This window comes from Schistocerca piceifrons, chromosome 3 (genome assembly GCF_021461385.2).
Source record: "Schistocerca piceifrons isolate TAMUIC-IGC-003096 chromosome 3, iqSchPice1.1, whole genome shotgun sequence".
NCBI lineage: Eukaryota > Metazoa > Arthropoda > Insecta > Orthoptera > Acrididae > Schistocerca > Schistocerca piceifrons.
In genome coordinates this window covers 885914687-885931295 of record NC_060140.1, presented here as the reverse complement: position 1 = coordinate 885931295, position 16609 = coordinate 885914687, and positions in this window count along the sequence as shown.

Sequence of the window (16609 nt, the reverse complement as noted above, 5' to 3'; positions counted from 1 at the left end):
CCAAGATGACTTTGCGTGTTAATGATCCAATAGCAGAATTCACCAACCAGTATCCACCCGTTTAGATAGAACGTTTGGTGTCAGCAGGGAGAGACCGTACATGCTAGGCTCTCAAACTATAAATTTATCCGATAGCACAATACGCATCGGGGATCCAGTGTTTAAAAGAACGCCTGGCTTAATGAACCTAATCTTCCTAAGGCCATCAAAAAAATTAAAATACACTGCCGATGATCGCTAAGTCTATCGTGAAATACTTCACGTGACTGATCTATTTAAAAATCCTGACGTAACACTGAGAAAGCTGGAAAACTCTAAATACTCGACCATTATACAACCTTTACTGAATGAACAACCTAAAAGAATCGGTGAGGGTGTAGACTTCCAGCATAAAGGAGTGATCAATCAAGTCCCCGAGTATATATATTACAATGACCCAGATGAACTAATAGACAGACTTCAACTGTTGATGGCTTCGGCTGCTGCGGGCAATACACCTCATTCGAATGAGGTTGTTTCGACAACCTCTGAGCTTCGAGAGAGAGGTATCATCGAATAAGTATGGATACAGTAGTTCGAGAACTGCACAAGCCAGCACGCAAAACATACCCTCGCAGGCATGTTATGATTAAAGGGCTGGATGTCTTGTGGCAAGCTGATCTTCTAGATATGAGCCAATATTCGCATAATAATGGATTAAAATGCTTTCTAATGGTTATTGCTGCATACTCTAAATTCGCATGGGCATTACCTGCGAAAACTAAAGCTGGTAGAGATGTTGCTTCGGTGTTTGAGCGTTTGCTGCAGACAGGAACGAATCGATGCCCGGACAGTCTTCAAACCGGTCACGGTGGCGAATTTTTCAGTGAACATTTCAAGACTGCTATGGAGCAGTACGGGATACTTCACTACTCTATACGTTTACCCACCTGAAAGTTAGCATCGTGGAGCGTTTGAACAGAACAGTCAAAGCTCAAATGTGGATGCGGTTTAATCTTCAGGGTTCGTACAAGTGGCTAGATATCCTCCCACAGATAATTGCACAGTATAATCGAACCAAACATAGTACAATAAAAATGAGACCGATCGATGTTCGCGATAATTCACTCTTGGACACAGTATGTTTCCGCATTAAAATGCTGTACCGTCGCAAACAGAGGTTCAATGTAGGCAACTTAGTACGTATTTCAAAAGAGAAGACAGCGTTCGAGGAATCGTACTTACCAAACTGGTCCGCAGAGATATTCATAGTATCCAAAGTGCAGAGATCGAACTCTAGGACATATATATCTTAAAGGACGGCAAGGGTGAAAAAATTGCAGGATGCTTTTACACGGAGGAATTGCAGAAGAGTTCTGAACCAGATGTATTTCTCATCGAAGGTGTGATAAGACGTCGCGGGAATAGAATGCTAGTTAAATGATTAGGATTTCCATCATCAGAAAACAGTTGGATTTACGTCGACAAGTTGGTATATAACACGGAGCCTAGTCCTCTATCTCCTCAGTAGCGTACCATGCGCGATAGGAGGCACATCATAATAAGAAGTGGAGGTGGTGTTCTCGACAAATTGCCTGTTGAATTACACATCCCTGGATATAACTTCTGTGGGCCTGGAACAAAGCTTCAGAAACGCCTGGCACGTGGTGATAAAGGTATTAACCTACTAGGCGAAGCCTGCCTTGAGCACGACCTCGCATACGCTGCAAATAAGGATCTCTCAGCACACCACGTCGCCGACCGAATATTAGCAGATAAAGCCAAGCAAATAAGGCGAAGAAAAGATCTCGGAATAGGCCAAAGCGTTGCTGCACTCGCAGTTGATGAAACAATGCGTGGAAAAATTATGTTGGGCTTGGGGGTGATGAATTTCAAACGAATTATGAAAGCAGCGCAAACAGCTTTGAGGACGAAGAACAATAAGAACAAGCGCGGTTGCTTGAAAAACTGTATTCTCACTTCGATGTGTGAAGCTAAAAGTGTGTTGAACGGTGGGACTAAGAAGAAGAACAAGACTTCAATTAAATCGTCTAGGGTCCTAACAGTACCAAAGACTTCAGGTGGAATTATCCCGTTCCTCGTTCCAGCCCTTGCAGCCCTGTCCGCTGTAGGTTTGCTTACAGGCGGGGCCGGAACTGTCACCAAAACGGTGAAAAACGCGCAGAATGCACAGGCCCAACTAGAGGAAGTCCGTTAGTTATCTTACATGATGGAGCGCTCACGAATAAAGATCTAGTTAAAATTGTTAAAGAAAAACTTCACATTCCCGCATTCCAAGGGGTCTGTATGCGTAATACGTTACCGAAGACCACGTGGCGGACTAATGAGTGCGGAATCGTAAATGCAGATGTTGCTGGTGGTCCTGGAACCCATTGGGTGGCGTTAAGAGAAGTGCAAATACAGTGTAGGATTTCGATTCATCCGGGGATTTATAGCCACCTGAAGAATTACAACGCTACATCACCAGCAAAAGACGCGTTTTCCACTATTTCCGGCGGTATCAGGTCTGTAACACATACCTGTGTGGGCATCTCTGCGTTATGTTCCTCATCACAGCGACGGCGAACCCCGGAATGCGCGCTATATTTAGACCGAGAAGTCCCGACTGTGCGCTTTCTCCTATCCTCGTCAGAGCAGGTGTGCGAGATATAAAAGAGCTGTCATTGAACGGATGACCATCATTTGATGTTTAGACGCAATGTCGTACACTCTGACTGTAAAAGAGCGAGGATCAGTATTACGTGCAGATTACTTTCCACCGATTGATTTAATTGCAGGGGTGTGGAGTATTGCGCTAACTGGTCTAGAGACATAGACCAGCATTCCGAATATCACAAAGAGCAACAATAAACTTCATCTTGAAATTGACGGCCGGAAGGAGATTCTACAAATACAACCTGGTGCCTACGATATCGATGATTTAAACGAAGTCTTAAAACAGTCAGGAAAACGTATTGAACTACGGGCGAACATTAATACCCTTAAATCTGAAATACGCTTGACTTTACACAGAAAGATTCAATAGGTCCACTGCTAGGTTTTGCAAAGGATCGTGTTTTGGTGGAGGATGCCACTAAATTTTACGCATCGGATCAAGCTGTAGATATACTCCCAGTGAGCACAATCCACGTTGAGTGTAACATTGCCACAAAATCATACCTGAACTATAAGTTGATTCACAAAATTTACGGATTCGTTCCCACAGTCGGTACAGGGTGTAAAATAGTTCAAGACCCCAGAAACGCTATATATCTCCCGGTGACAGTTCAGACATTGGACTACCTAGAACTGCGTATTGTGGACCAGAATAATCAGCTTGCTAACTTTAGAGGAGAAGAGATCATTGTAAGCTTGCATCTAAGGCAAGTTGAGAATAAGGCATAATGCTAGCACACCGAGCTCACAATCGGTCTGTGCATCGCGGGAGAGCAAGGTGATAATACGCCTTAATGACAAATTCCTCATTTCAGCAGGTTTAAAACTGCAGAATGACGTCGCTCAACGTAACTCAGTCAGTAGAGTATGATGACCTAATTATACGTCACGAATACCACTCACACAGACCCTTCGCTTCAAGCACATTTAACAAAAATGAAGAAATTAGGATTGTTATCTAGCATCAGGACGCAGTAACACTGCCTTGCAAGAGCTTCCTGTTTCTGGACTGCACATTTAAGAAAGCTGACAGGGCTACGGTGGGGCTCTCGAAGCTCACTCGAAATGCTGTAGCATTCTTGTTTCAAGAGATACGTTATGAATCCAATGGAATCGAACTCGACCGGACACACAATGTCGGTATTACGTCAACCCTTAAGACGTACGTTTCAGCCTCACCCTCTGATTCAAACAGCTTGGAAAATGCTGGGTGGTTCATAGATGCGCCGTATGGTGACGGGGGACACAGCAGATTTACAGTGTGTGTACCACTAAAAATGCTTATGGGTTATTTTGAGGATATGCAGCGAATAATTATCAACGCTAAACAGGAACTTATTTTGGTGTGGAGTGCACGTGACACGAATTCATTCTCTCAAACAGCTGCAGAGAATGTTCAAATCAAGATTAATAACATATCATGGAAAATGCCTCACATCACCGTTGCCGACGAGGAGCGCTTGAAGCTCTTAAAAGTTCTGAATGCTGGCACCTACCTACCACTAACTTTATAATCATGGGAGCTTTTTGAATACCTAGTCCTACCTACAGCGTTCACACATACTTGGGCTATTAAAACATCAGTGCAGTTGGAAACACCTCGATTCATCGTACTCGCATTTCAAACTCAAAAGGCATGGTAATTGTATCAAAGGACCATTGCTAGTCAACTAACGAAAGAGTCTACTTGAATTCAGAATATTACCCATACGAGAATCTACATCTACAGTGGGACAGCAGTGTATACAGTCTGGCATTTGACATGGATGCGAGATTCCGAGCATCGTACTATGAAGGTGTTGAAAATTAAGGATGCCTGTCCACAGAGTTTCAAGAAGCTAGCACCAATAATCGTGATTGACTATTCAAAACAGAATGAGATAATTAAATCAAGGCCTGTAGATATACGGATTGAATTTGAATCTTCAGCAAACTTCCCTGATCAGACTTCAGCATATGCTCTCGTTCTGCATGATCGTCTTGTTAACTACTGCCCGCTCACGGCTGTAGTACAACGAATTGTATAAATTAATAGACACTCTGCTAACTCTTAAGGCAGATCACGATGTTACCTCAAGGTGTGAGGATCATAGCTGACATTCAATGATTTTTCTAAAATGAGTGCAGGCAATTCACAATTAAAGACTGTGCATTAATAGCATTCACGCAACGTGATGGAGTAATAGAAACATTTGCATCAAGAGTTTGTAAGGGGTCCGTAGGCCCTTACTATATATTTGCACTCGGCGCAGGTCGATAGGGCGAACAATCGATTGTGTCGTGTTGCGAGAGCGAGTGTGGAGTTGAGCCAGTGCCATGTTGTGGGTAGAGATGTGTGGAGGCCAGTTGTTGAAATGCAAGGCTTTAACGGAGAAGGGAGTCGCCATCGCCGTGGTTAGACCCCTTTGTACTAGAATAATACCGGGAAGGTGAAGAAGTATTATTACGAAAGTGATCAGTGACATTTCTAGGGCCGATATTTGGATTCGCGTCTACCGCACTGGCATCACCTTGGATTGCAGTGTTGAATTGCAGTGTTGGATGCAGTGATGGATTAGCGTGTGACGATAATGGAAAATGAAGAAGCCTGTGTTGAGATAAGCCGTAATTAGATATGTATGACGAAGGCAGTGGCTGTCTCCTTTTTTGTGTTTTGAGAAGAATATAGGTTCGTAATTAGTGAAACTGTGTTGGTGTTTTTCTTGTTACCAGACGTTTCGTTATTACAGTATTGAACAGGACGAACTGGAAAGTAACAACTTCCGTAGCAGTCAATTCCGATTACCAGCCCCATTAGGTACACGGTTATATTAATAATAAATATTGGGCTGCTATTCGATCAGATCAGGTCGGGATAAATAAACGGAGCCGTTACACCTTGGCTTACCGTGAAAGGACAAGTGCAATCTTCGGACGAATCGTAAAGAACAATAGGTAATTTTATCTTGCTTAACGCGAGAAAATGTTTTTCAATTTCGGATGAAGATAGAGTATAAACTTTAAAATCGCGACAAGAAACAGTGCATCTTGAACAATACGAAGTAATAGCATCTTACGATTGTGAATAAACTGTTTTTCTCGCCATATTAGATAAGAGTAATAGTGTCGATAAACTGTGTTATAATGTGCAAACGCGTAGATCCGCACGAAAAACTGTGAAAAGTGAACACTAAAGAAAGACACGTGTGAACATTACCACAACAAAACGAGCTAAGAATTCGTCACAGATGCTTTTAAAGAAGTGTTTAGTAGTAATGTTATGACTGAAATTGCTTTTTGAATAATGAAAATAGAGCAACTTCAAGTGGACCCATAAACTGTTATGCAGGCGACAATTTATGTGGCGACGCAATTGTTGAATGACATCACGCAGACCTGTGCAGCAGCTGCGCCAAAGAGCTTCGATCCGCGAGGTGATTTCACACGTCATCCCAACTACCTGTGCAAGGAGTACGTCAGACGCAGATGCACTACACTGGACAGCGATCAGTGCGACTTCGAGACACCGAGCGCCAACCCGGCATCTAGCGGCCGAACTACAAACTACGCCCACCTGCAGCGCCATGGAGCGGCCGACTGAGAACTACGACGACTCGCCACAGATCTTCAGCGCGACTTCACGTGGCTTCGGCGGCAGTACAGCGCCACGCCCACTTCAAACGTCAAAACATCGCGACTCGTGGTAACGTCAGTTGGTGAGTGAAGACAACTGGTTAGCATAACATTAAATTGCAGTATACTGTCTTCACGATAAATAATCAGTTTTAAACTATGTTTTACCTTTGGACAAGTGCCCAATTACAGTAATTTCCTAAAAGTTTGTGAAACATATTCTGAAATATAGCATACTTATTTATGCATACTGCGCTGTCTAAATGGTGATTATACAGATATGCTCATTGTTTTTGGAGATTTTACATTTATAGATTTAATGAATGGTGTGATTTGTCTTATTTAAAACATTTTACATAAGCTGTGTATGTGAAAATTGATATTTGAAATTATTAGGTTTTGTGAGTCGTTATGTTCAGTACTCAGACTTATTGTATCAATTTTGGGATTAACTGAAGATACTGCAGTTACTGTTTGATTAGTTTAGCGGTAATTAGGAGTGTTTTGGGTTACTAGAGGTTATTTTATATTAATTGCCTGTGCATTAAAAAAAATAAACCAAACATGTCTACTGAAGATAAGCAGGTTTGTGAGGCAGTAGTTGAAAGGAAAGGGATAGGACAGGAAGACAGAGATGATTCAGGAATCAGTGATTATGGATTGTCATTAGAAAGCCCATTAGCACATTCAACTAGTTACCCCGAGACACCGGGACAAACGACCTGAGATAATCCAGTTTCAGAGAGTGCGGATATACGGTCGATGTTGTCAGACTTGCTAAAGGAAACCAAGGCAACAATAAAGGAAGGTTTACAAGAAGCTAGAGAAAGGGAAGAAATATTCTGCAAATCATTAGAGAAAGGTTTACGAGAAACTAGAGAAAGGGAGGAAATGTTCCTCAAATCATTTAAGGAAGATTTACAAGAAACCAAAGAAAGCTTAGAAAAATCATTTAAGGAAACTCTAGCACAAGAGATCAAAACATCGCAGATGAAGATAGAATATAATCTGAAGAAGGAAATGCAGGAGTTACAAGAACGACTGAAGACGGACATCAACGAGAGAGAGAGTAAGCTGCAGAAGAGCACAGACCAAGTCCAGGGAGACGTGGAGAAGATGGAAGGAAAGTTAACAAAAAAGATAGAAGAAGATATTGAAGAAACTAAAGCCAAATTGGGAGAAAGGATCGCCGAAGTGGAAACAAATTGCAATCATCGAATCGCCGAGGTGACGCAGATGCAGAAACAATGCAATGATGCGTTTAAGGGGATAGGAGATAGGCAAAACCAACCGGCTGTCAATCTGAGAAATACTATAGCTGTGCAACGAGAAGAGGATAGCAAGATGGTTGCAATGGAGGTCAGGCAGTTACAACAAGGAGTGCAACAATTGGAGAGCAAGACAGAAGAAATTGATAAACGAAGTAGCAATGCCACTTTGACCGTTGGGGAAGGTAGAGTCGTTACCTTGATGAGCGGTGATAATCGGTACGTCCAAAATAATACAGGGCAGAAGTTTAAACCGAAAGGAGGGTTGTACCCAATGATATTTATGAAATGGTTAAAAGGAGTTTTCCCAGCACATTTCAAAGACGCAGACAAGATTCAATTTGCAATAGATAGGATGGAAGGTGAGGCCTTCATTTGGGGAGTCAGGAAGAAGGAAGGGACTACTAGCTATGATCAGTTTGAAGGGGAATTCTTGAAGAAATACTGGTCCAAAAGTCATCAGTGTGCAGCACTTGAGGACCTCCTACACCGCAAGTCACTTAATACATGGAGAGGAACGTTGAGAGAGTTTGCCGAACATTTGTGGGAATTGAATGAGACCTTGGAACCACCCCTGAGTGATGACATAATGATATCAGCGATAAAAAGAAGAATGAGCCGGAGAATGCAAGAAACTGTATCCGGGAGCCTGATTAAAGATAAAGATACTGTAATGGAAGTATTGGAGCAATTAGAAACTATTCGTACACTGGAAAACAATCAGATGTGTGATCAGAACCAACATGGAAATAATTACCATCAACTTCGTTTTAATGGCCCACCAAATTACAGAGGTAGAGATAGGGGTAATGGACGTAGGAACCATGGCAATGGTCAACAGTTTCACCACAATCGTGGGAGAGATGATGATGATAATGACAGGAATTATGAGAGAAGTGATGATAAACAAAGGGATCACGAGGTACGAATTGAAGAAAGTTAGGTGTAGGGAGCCAGCAACTCTTTTGCTGGTATACCAAGTGGCGACTGGTACACTTCCAGCTGGGTGAGACTTTATTTCTCATTTCAAGTTTCACTCCTCTACCATCTTTCTCTATCCTTAGGTTAAGAAAGTTAGTGTGTAGCAGTTGGGATTGGTAGTGGTCATCCAAGTAATTCAGTCAGGAACCATGTAGTAAATATATAGTTGACTTAAAATAAGGATAAGTAGTTACTGTTGATGTAGAGTGTGAGATGTCAGAGAAACAATAAGTCAAAAATCAGCTTAGTGTCTGTACATTACAAAATTAATAGTGCCAGAAGTAATAGAAGGAGAACCAGATCAGAAATTTAAAGTTTATAGAATGTGGTGGGAAGCTAATTGGTCAAACAAGAGTTTGTGTAATCTTATAGAGTTGTTTTATGAGGCATGAAAAGGTCAAGCAATTGTAAGAGAATTGAAGTAATGTATCAGCTTCTAAGTAGAAGAACATATAAAGAAACAAATACATGAGAAGATAGTTGTTTGAATAAATGATGTGAAATATGACGAACGGAGAGGCCAAGGAGCCTGAAGTAGTATTTTTATGTAGTTATTGCAGCGAATATGGAGGGTTGATGTAGTTGGAAGAAGTATATTTATTTGCAGTTGAAGTTGCTGTTAAGTTGAGGGAGTTATGTGTAATGAAGTGTATTGAGTACGAGATGTTTGAAGTATTGAAGTGTATGGAGGATTTATGTAGGTTGAATATAGATATACATGTATTTCCTGTAGAAGTTGCTGTTAAGTTGAGGGAGTTACATGTAATGAAATGTATGGAATATGAGGTGTTTGAAGTATGTCATTTAGCGTATGAGCAACATCTGTTTGCAAGTTATTTGTAGGTATACATGTTTATTTGAAGTATGCTGAATAAAACAGAAAGTGTAACTCATGAGTAATGAGTAATTCATGTATCCAATTAGCTATCACAGTCAAGTATGATTGTACTTACATCAAGCTTTAGAAGCAGAATTCTGGCACTGGGTAATGAATAATAAATACCCATATAGAAGATTTGGATTAATGTCAGTATAATAGGAAGTATTATATTTTTCATCTGAGCATTAGTAATGGCAATAAATGTTTGGCAAAATGAAAGGATCAGTAATTTTTTTCATTGGGTGACCACATTAGTTATAGCGATGCAAATAATTATGCAAGACATATTTAATGGTATAATGGAGCATTTAACATTATTGAGTTTGTAGAGGTATGAGGAATTGTAAAATAATTGCATAAGTCAAGGAGTAAATGCTATATTTAGTTTTGATATTCAATTTTGTTTGTGTTAAAAACTCAAATGAATAAGTAGTGAATTTCTTCCTTAACTTTAATGCATGTTGGCCAAGTGAGTTATAAGTTAGAGTGATAGTAGTATGGACGGCAGGAACCCTGCTGAAAGGACGGCATACCAAAGGGGTAGCTGGCATTCAACTAGTTTGTTTTCTTGTCTTTGCTGTAGCAAGTTATAACAAATATGTAGTTAATGACTCGTACAAACCTTTGAAAGTGAAGATTTTTGGTAACTGAAAGTAAGATAAGTTTGTAAAAATATTTACCATGCCATATTAATTAAGACAGATTGACGTTGTATGATGTTTCTGTAGGGGGAGTGTGCTACCAGAGCCAATAGGAGATACTATTTGTAATATAATATCTCATATGTCATGTGTTCACGTAATAATTTTTGATTGTATGTTGTGTGTTACGTTCAATATGGACTATAGAGGATTATTGCTGCTTGATAAAAAATTGTGATTTGGACAATGCCATGTTTGTGAGATGTAATAACCTTTTGTCGAATATTATTGTGAAGGCAGCCCACTACCAGAGTCGAGGGATTATTTGGTTAATTGTAATTTCATTAATTATTTACACTGTGTGTTTTGTTCAGGTGTAATAATATCTAATTTCTTTGCCGATTCTTTTATGCCAGAGTCTCAAAAGAAGTTTTCGAGGGCGGGGATGTAAGGGGTCCGTAGGCCCTTACTATAAATTTGCACTCGGCACAGGTCGATAGGGCGAACAATCGATTGTGTCGTGTTGCGAGAGCGAGTGTGGAGTTGAGCCAGTGCCATGTTGTGGATAGAGATGTGTGGAGGCCAGTTGTTGAAATGCAAGGCTTTAACGGAGAAGGGAGTCGCCATCGCCGTGGTTAGACCCCTTTGTACTAGAATAATACCGGGAAGGTGAAGAAGTATTATTACGAAAGTGATCAGTGACATTTCTAGGGCCGATATTTGGTTTCGCGTCTACCGCGCCGGCATCTCCTTGGATTGCAGTGTTGGATTGCAGTGTTGGATGCAGTGATGGGTTAGTGTGTGACGATAATGGAAAATGAAGAAGCCTGTGCTGAGATTAGTCGTAATTAGATATGTATGACGAAGGCAGTGGCTGTTTCCTTTTTTGTGTTTTTGAGAAGAATATAGGTTCGTAATTAGTGAAACTGTGTTGGTGTTTTTCTGGAAAGTAACAACTTCCATAGCAGTTAATTCCGATTACCAGTCCCATTAGGTACAAGGTCATATTAATAATAAATATTGGGCTGCTATTCGATCAGATCAGGTCGGGATAAATAAACGGAGGTGTTACAAGTTGAATCGCCGAAACCATTCAAAGATGTCAAGCGCAATAAGATGGTTAGAAGTGCGATGTGGTTAACAAGATTGTATCATGAAATTCACTGGGATGACACTGGCATCTCTTATATAGATTTGGTGCAAGTGTTGCGAGTATTTGATCACAAGGAGACAATCATCTACGTTAAAGGCCATGAGAAGATTACCTGGCTGCGTCCAATCTTCAAGTATGCAGCTATTCGGAACCTGGAATACTACGATTGTCCACCTCTCCATCAGCTGAGATGGCGAGCGTGTGAAGAAGAAGAAGAAAATAGTGCTGTGTCTGCATGTGAAAATGTAAAATTACTTTTAAAATGGCTCACAAATAAATAAAAAATTTTTCTCGATAAGAATTCTTCTTGTTTTCTTTCTGTGACACCTGCATCCATAGAACTAAGTTTGTTCACTATACTGTGTGTGAAGCGCATTGCACCGGAGCTGTCTGAGCCAGTTTACCTGCTTCCACCTCGCCTGCTCGGCAATGAAAGTGACAGGACCTGAAAGAGGAAAAGTGGCAGGGTCCACTTCATCAGATGTCTGCCATTTAAAGTGACAGGCCCTGAAAGACAGTGCTGTTGTCTGTTTGCGACCTGCGGGCGAAGTCCAGGACTCGTCATTCAGAATTCATTTCTGTCTTTAAAGCAGTGCACTGTAGCTCTATCAACGTTTTGTACATATTTACCATTTTTTTTAATAAAAAAGAATGATCATGATTGAAGGTGAAATAAGAAGAACATTCGAGGTTATTTTACAATAAAATAAGTTAGTTTATTATTGAATTCAGAACTTTTTTTACAGTGTTAGCGAACTATCAGTACAATTATTCAGTTTTTTTCACACTATATGAGTTTACAGATACATTATTTCTTTTAACGTAAAATATGCAATTTCTATTCTTTTGCAGATAAGTGTTTCACATTATTCATAAGCATTTACAACTAAGGCTGAGATATCACAAGCTAATTTCACTATCTTACAAGGTAAATAATAGTATTGCTAGTGCAGTTCCACTGGAAAGACTTTTTTTAACTAAAGGCAAACGTATTTTTACTTCACGTTAGTGGCTGTAAAGCATTTTCGACTACAAAGATCAATTGAAAATACATTTCATTCAAGTAAGTTGGTCTAAAGATTTTTTCTTCACTACAACAACCAGCTGAACATATATGTGTCGTTATAAACATTCCTTCCAATATGATGAACACACACACACACACACACACACACACACACACACACACACATATATATATATATATATATATATATATATATATATAATGAATTTAATTGGTGGAACTCACATACTTAAAACTAGTTCAGACTGGATGGCTAGTAGCAGGTGAAACTTACAAACTAAAATCTATAGCAAGTACTCAGATTGAAGCAGATATAGACTGCACAAAATTGTATTTTCTTATTCTTCATTATAAAAGGTGGAAGTGAAGATCTAAAATTTTATCTTTTTGCTCATATATACATACATAAACTAGTAATACTCATCAAGAAATATATATAAACACACACACACACACACACACACACACACACACACACACACAGATATATATATATATATATATATATATATATATATATATATATATATATATTTATATTTATAATTTTATTTTAGTATTTTTGTATTTTTCTTTGGTGGAATAAATAATATTTATATTTACACACAGACGCACTTAACGCAGGCTCGCATACATTCACACACTCAGACATACATGGAAGCATGCAAGCTGATACACACTACTAAACACTCTCATCCTATATTACACTATGATAAAACGGTCATACTACTACTCTACAGACACTCTCGCTATCTCTCTCTCCCTCTCTCCCTTTCACACTATCTCTCTCTCCCTCTCAATCAGAGTCCTCCACCCCTTCTCTCGCTACAAGTGAGTAGTGTGAGTACAGACGAGTTTCAATGTTGTCATCACAGATGACCCTTTCTTTGTCATGAGGCAAGAGACCGATTTTAAACTGCAGCACAATGTAGACCTCATGCGCTATCGATGGAATACTTGTTTGCCGTACCATACGCAGTGCCTCCAGCTCAGCACCACGAACACCACCACGTAGGCATTGCAAATAGTCTTCGATAGATAGGGCTCTCAAGGCCATCCGCCGTACCCCCTTAGTCTGTCTCTAAGTGGGACCTCCCAATGTGCGATATGCAAACATTTTTGACCAAAGACCTACATACTCCACAATCGGCAGTCCATTCGACTCATCTTTCATGAGACCGATAACCTTTTTTTGTGGAACAATATCATAAGGATTATCAGCTGCATACGAAGATTTGTCAAATTCATTGCCGTGGTACCTAATTACTTCATATGGATTGCAGTTCTTCACCCAATAGATGAAGCTATGTGTATCCATATAAAGCAATTTAGGATCTGCGAAATGAGTTTTCACGAACTCATAATGAAAACGGTACATGTGGAGTTTGGAGAGGTCTAGTATGCACATCCCCACATAGATAGGTTTAGTAAACTCTACTGCCCTCAAACATCGCAGCGGGTCGGCAATCGTTGGTTAATATATTAGAAAACTAGAAACCCGCCTAGATTGTGTAAAAAGCACCTAGTGTTAACCTAGGTTTTGGCGCAGATAACTACACCTTCTTCAGAACAATAAAACCCACAAGTGCCTAAGAAGACCTTTGTCAATGATTAAAAGAACACCATAGCTATACATTTATAAACGAAAAAAAGGAAAACACAAACAGTACATATGTACAAAGTCTAAACCACTACTTAACTGAATGGTGTAACCTCCACCTCACACTGGCCAATGTTCGTTTATAAATGTATAGCTATGGTGTTCTTTTAATCATTGAGAAAGGTCTTCTTAGTTCTGAAGAAGGTGTAGTTGTCTACGCCGAAACCTAGGTTAACACTAGGTGCTTTTTTCGCAATCGAGGAGGGTTTCTAGTTTTTTGATAAACTCTACTGCAGTTTTAGCCATCTCCACAGCAACAAAGTTCTTATTGAAAATGGTGACCCATTTAAAATTTGGTCTGGCAATGCATTTTCTTACGCCATAATGCCCATCCCATTGCGTTTTAATAAAAATTTCACATCGTTCCCTCAAATTCTCCATATTTTTACCGAAAATTGAATTATTCATTAATTTATAAAAATCTTTCTCAAAGTCACATGACGTGGAAGTTCTCTGTCTTATATTCAAATCGATATACTCCTTCAACCAGGGGGACTGCTTGAAGGAGATGGCCTGGGTGATTCTAACCAGCTCCATACCCAAGCTGAGGCATTGCTGGAGGTTAAGATAGTGAATAATGTACCTCTGCTTGTCCCCCATTATTGTCATCAGTTTTGGAGTGGAGCCTCCTCGCTAAACTAGTTGCTCTGGAAACAGCGGCAAATCGGTATGCGCGTCACGCAAACTAATAGGGTATGTGAGTTCTGCCTCCACAACATACCCCCTGATTTTTCCACCTAATCCCTTGCATTCATCTTCGGACAGCCACATAAACTCGCCAATCGGCAGTGATTGCTGCATGGCATGCCCGTATGAGTTATTGACGTCGAGATACATTATGTAACTTGAATCAAGGGATGCTTTGAACCTGTCACCCATCCATGGGTTATTTGCTTTCATGTGTATATGAATACATTGGCAGAGCCCCCCCACAGATCCTCCGCTCAAAGAAAAGAAGCATGTCAACTGTTTAGAGGAGAAATAATTGAGACACCTTAAACAAATATGTTTTACACTATGATCAGTTGATAGTTGGGAGGAGAGGAGTCGGGACATGTCCTTGATCCAAACATAGTGATAATTATCGCCTTCAGAAAAGAGAAGCATATTTACTTGCTTACTTTCTCCCGCAAGCCAGGATTGACCATGCAAAACAAGCCTGATCTTTTGTATTTTGGACATTAATGCACACCCGCTTATTAGCTATATCTTGAAGTAGCTTGATATAACTGGACCCTCCATTTAATGGATCGTGGACATGAATGTGGACATCCAGGTGTAGAATTCAGCTGAGTGCCTTAGCTGAGCCATTGACTTCCATCTCAGAAAACCAGACCAATATGATACTCAAGGTGGATTTACGAAACCACTTGGCGATTGATGTGCTCCGCCTTATCACGCCATTATCCCCCCAAAGATAATGGATGCTGGTCCCTCCATCACCAGACTTGACTTTGGGGGGTGCGATAACTCAATACACAGAACTGAACTGCATTTGATGTCGGGATAACGTGGATAATCAACTGCCTTGAGGAGCTCCATTTCCAGAACAAGAAGGCACACGTTTAAAAATCCAACAAGATCGCGGTCCCCTCCTGCCGGGTTTTCGATCCTAGTGATCGAGATTCGCTCCTCAAAGGCGTCTGCAATCGCCAAGTACTGCAACTGAAGTATGGTGTCACCGACCTGGTCTACTTGACTAAAAGGGCGGGTGAGAGAACTGCCACTAGCCACAGGATCACTATTACCACTGCTATAACTAGGCGAGGCATGCTGTACCTCGCACACTGGAGATGATGCACGCAGTGGGTGCTGTGAGGGGCCAGTTGACGTGCCCTAGTGCGAGCAGCCGGGGCCCGTAGCCTTGGTAGCTGCGGTGGCTGCCGAGTCCCCCACGGCAGGTGGAGGTGGAGGAGACGCACATGGCAGCTGGGGCATCCCCCTGTGTTAGCAGCTGGGGGCAGGGCCCGTGGCCTTGGTGGCAGCTTCGCGTGCAGCGAGCAGTGGCACCTTGACCGGGCAAATTTGTCTCCGTGGCCGCCGCACCCCAGATGGTTTAGTTGCGACAGGAACGCGCGTGCCCGCTGTAGAAATAAAGTAAAATAAATACATTATCTACCGTAGTGAATTCTAACGATCACACACATGGTTATAATGAGAGTGAGTAATTACGTTTCTAGCACTGACTCCAGGGCAAGAATAATTCATCTGGGAAGTCGATCGCCCCATCTAACATCTCTTTATAATCAACTAGAACAAACAAGATATTTTTTAAAGGGAATTGCTAGAGAAAACAAAAAAGACATTAGTATATTAATATTATTAGAGATAGGTGATTTTATTTACTTGCAAGTAGGCTGTTGTTGTTGGACGGCCTCGATCTGTTCATCGATCGAGGTAAGGTCGTCATGTCGTTTCCTGTAACAGAACAAAAGATAATTTTTAGTTATCTTGAAAAGGATAGCTAGAGTGAAACAGGATTTTTTTTTTCGGTATACTCACGTGAGTGGTGTTGTTCTGGAGCTGGGGGCTGAATCCAGTTATGTAGTGGACTACATGGGACAGCCCGCAGCTCTGCCTCCAACTCGAGTTGGATTTGCCTTAAGTGATCTAGAAAGTATGAAAAAATAATAATAAGACATACGAAATAAGAAAAGAAGTTTTTAAATTGTTAAAATAAATGATGAACAGATTACAATTAAAATTATACTCACAGGGCAATTCCAGCTGTG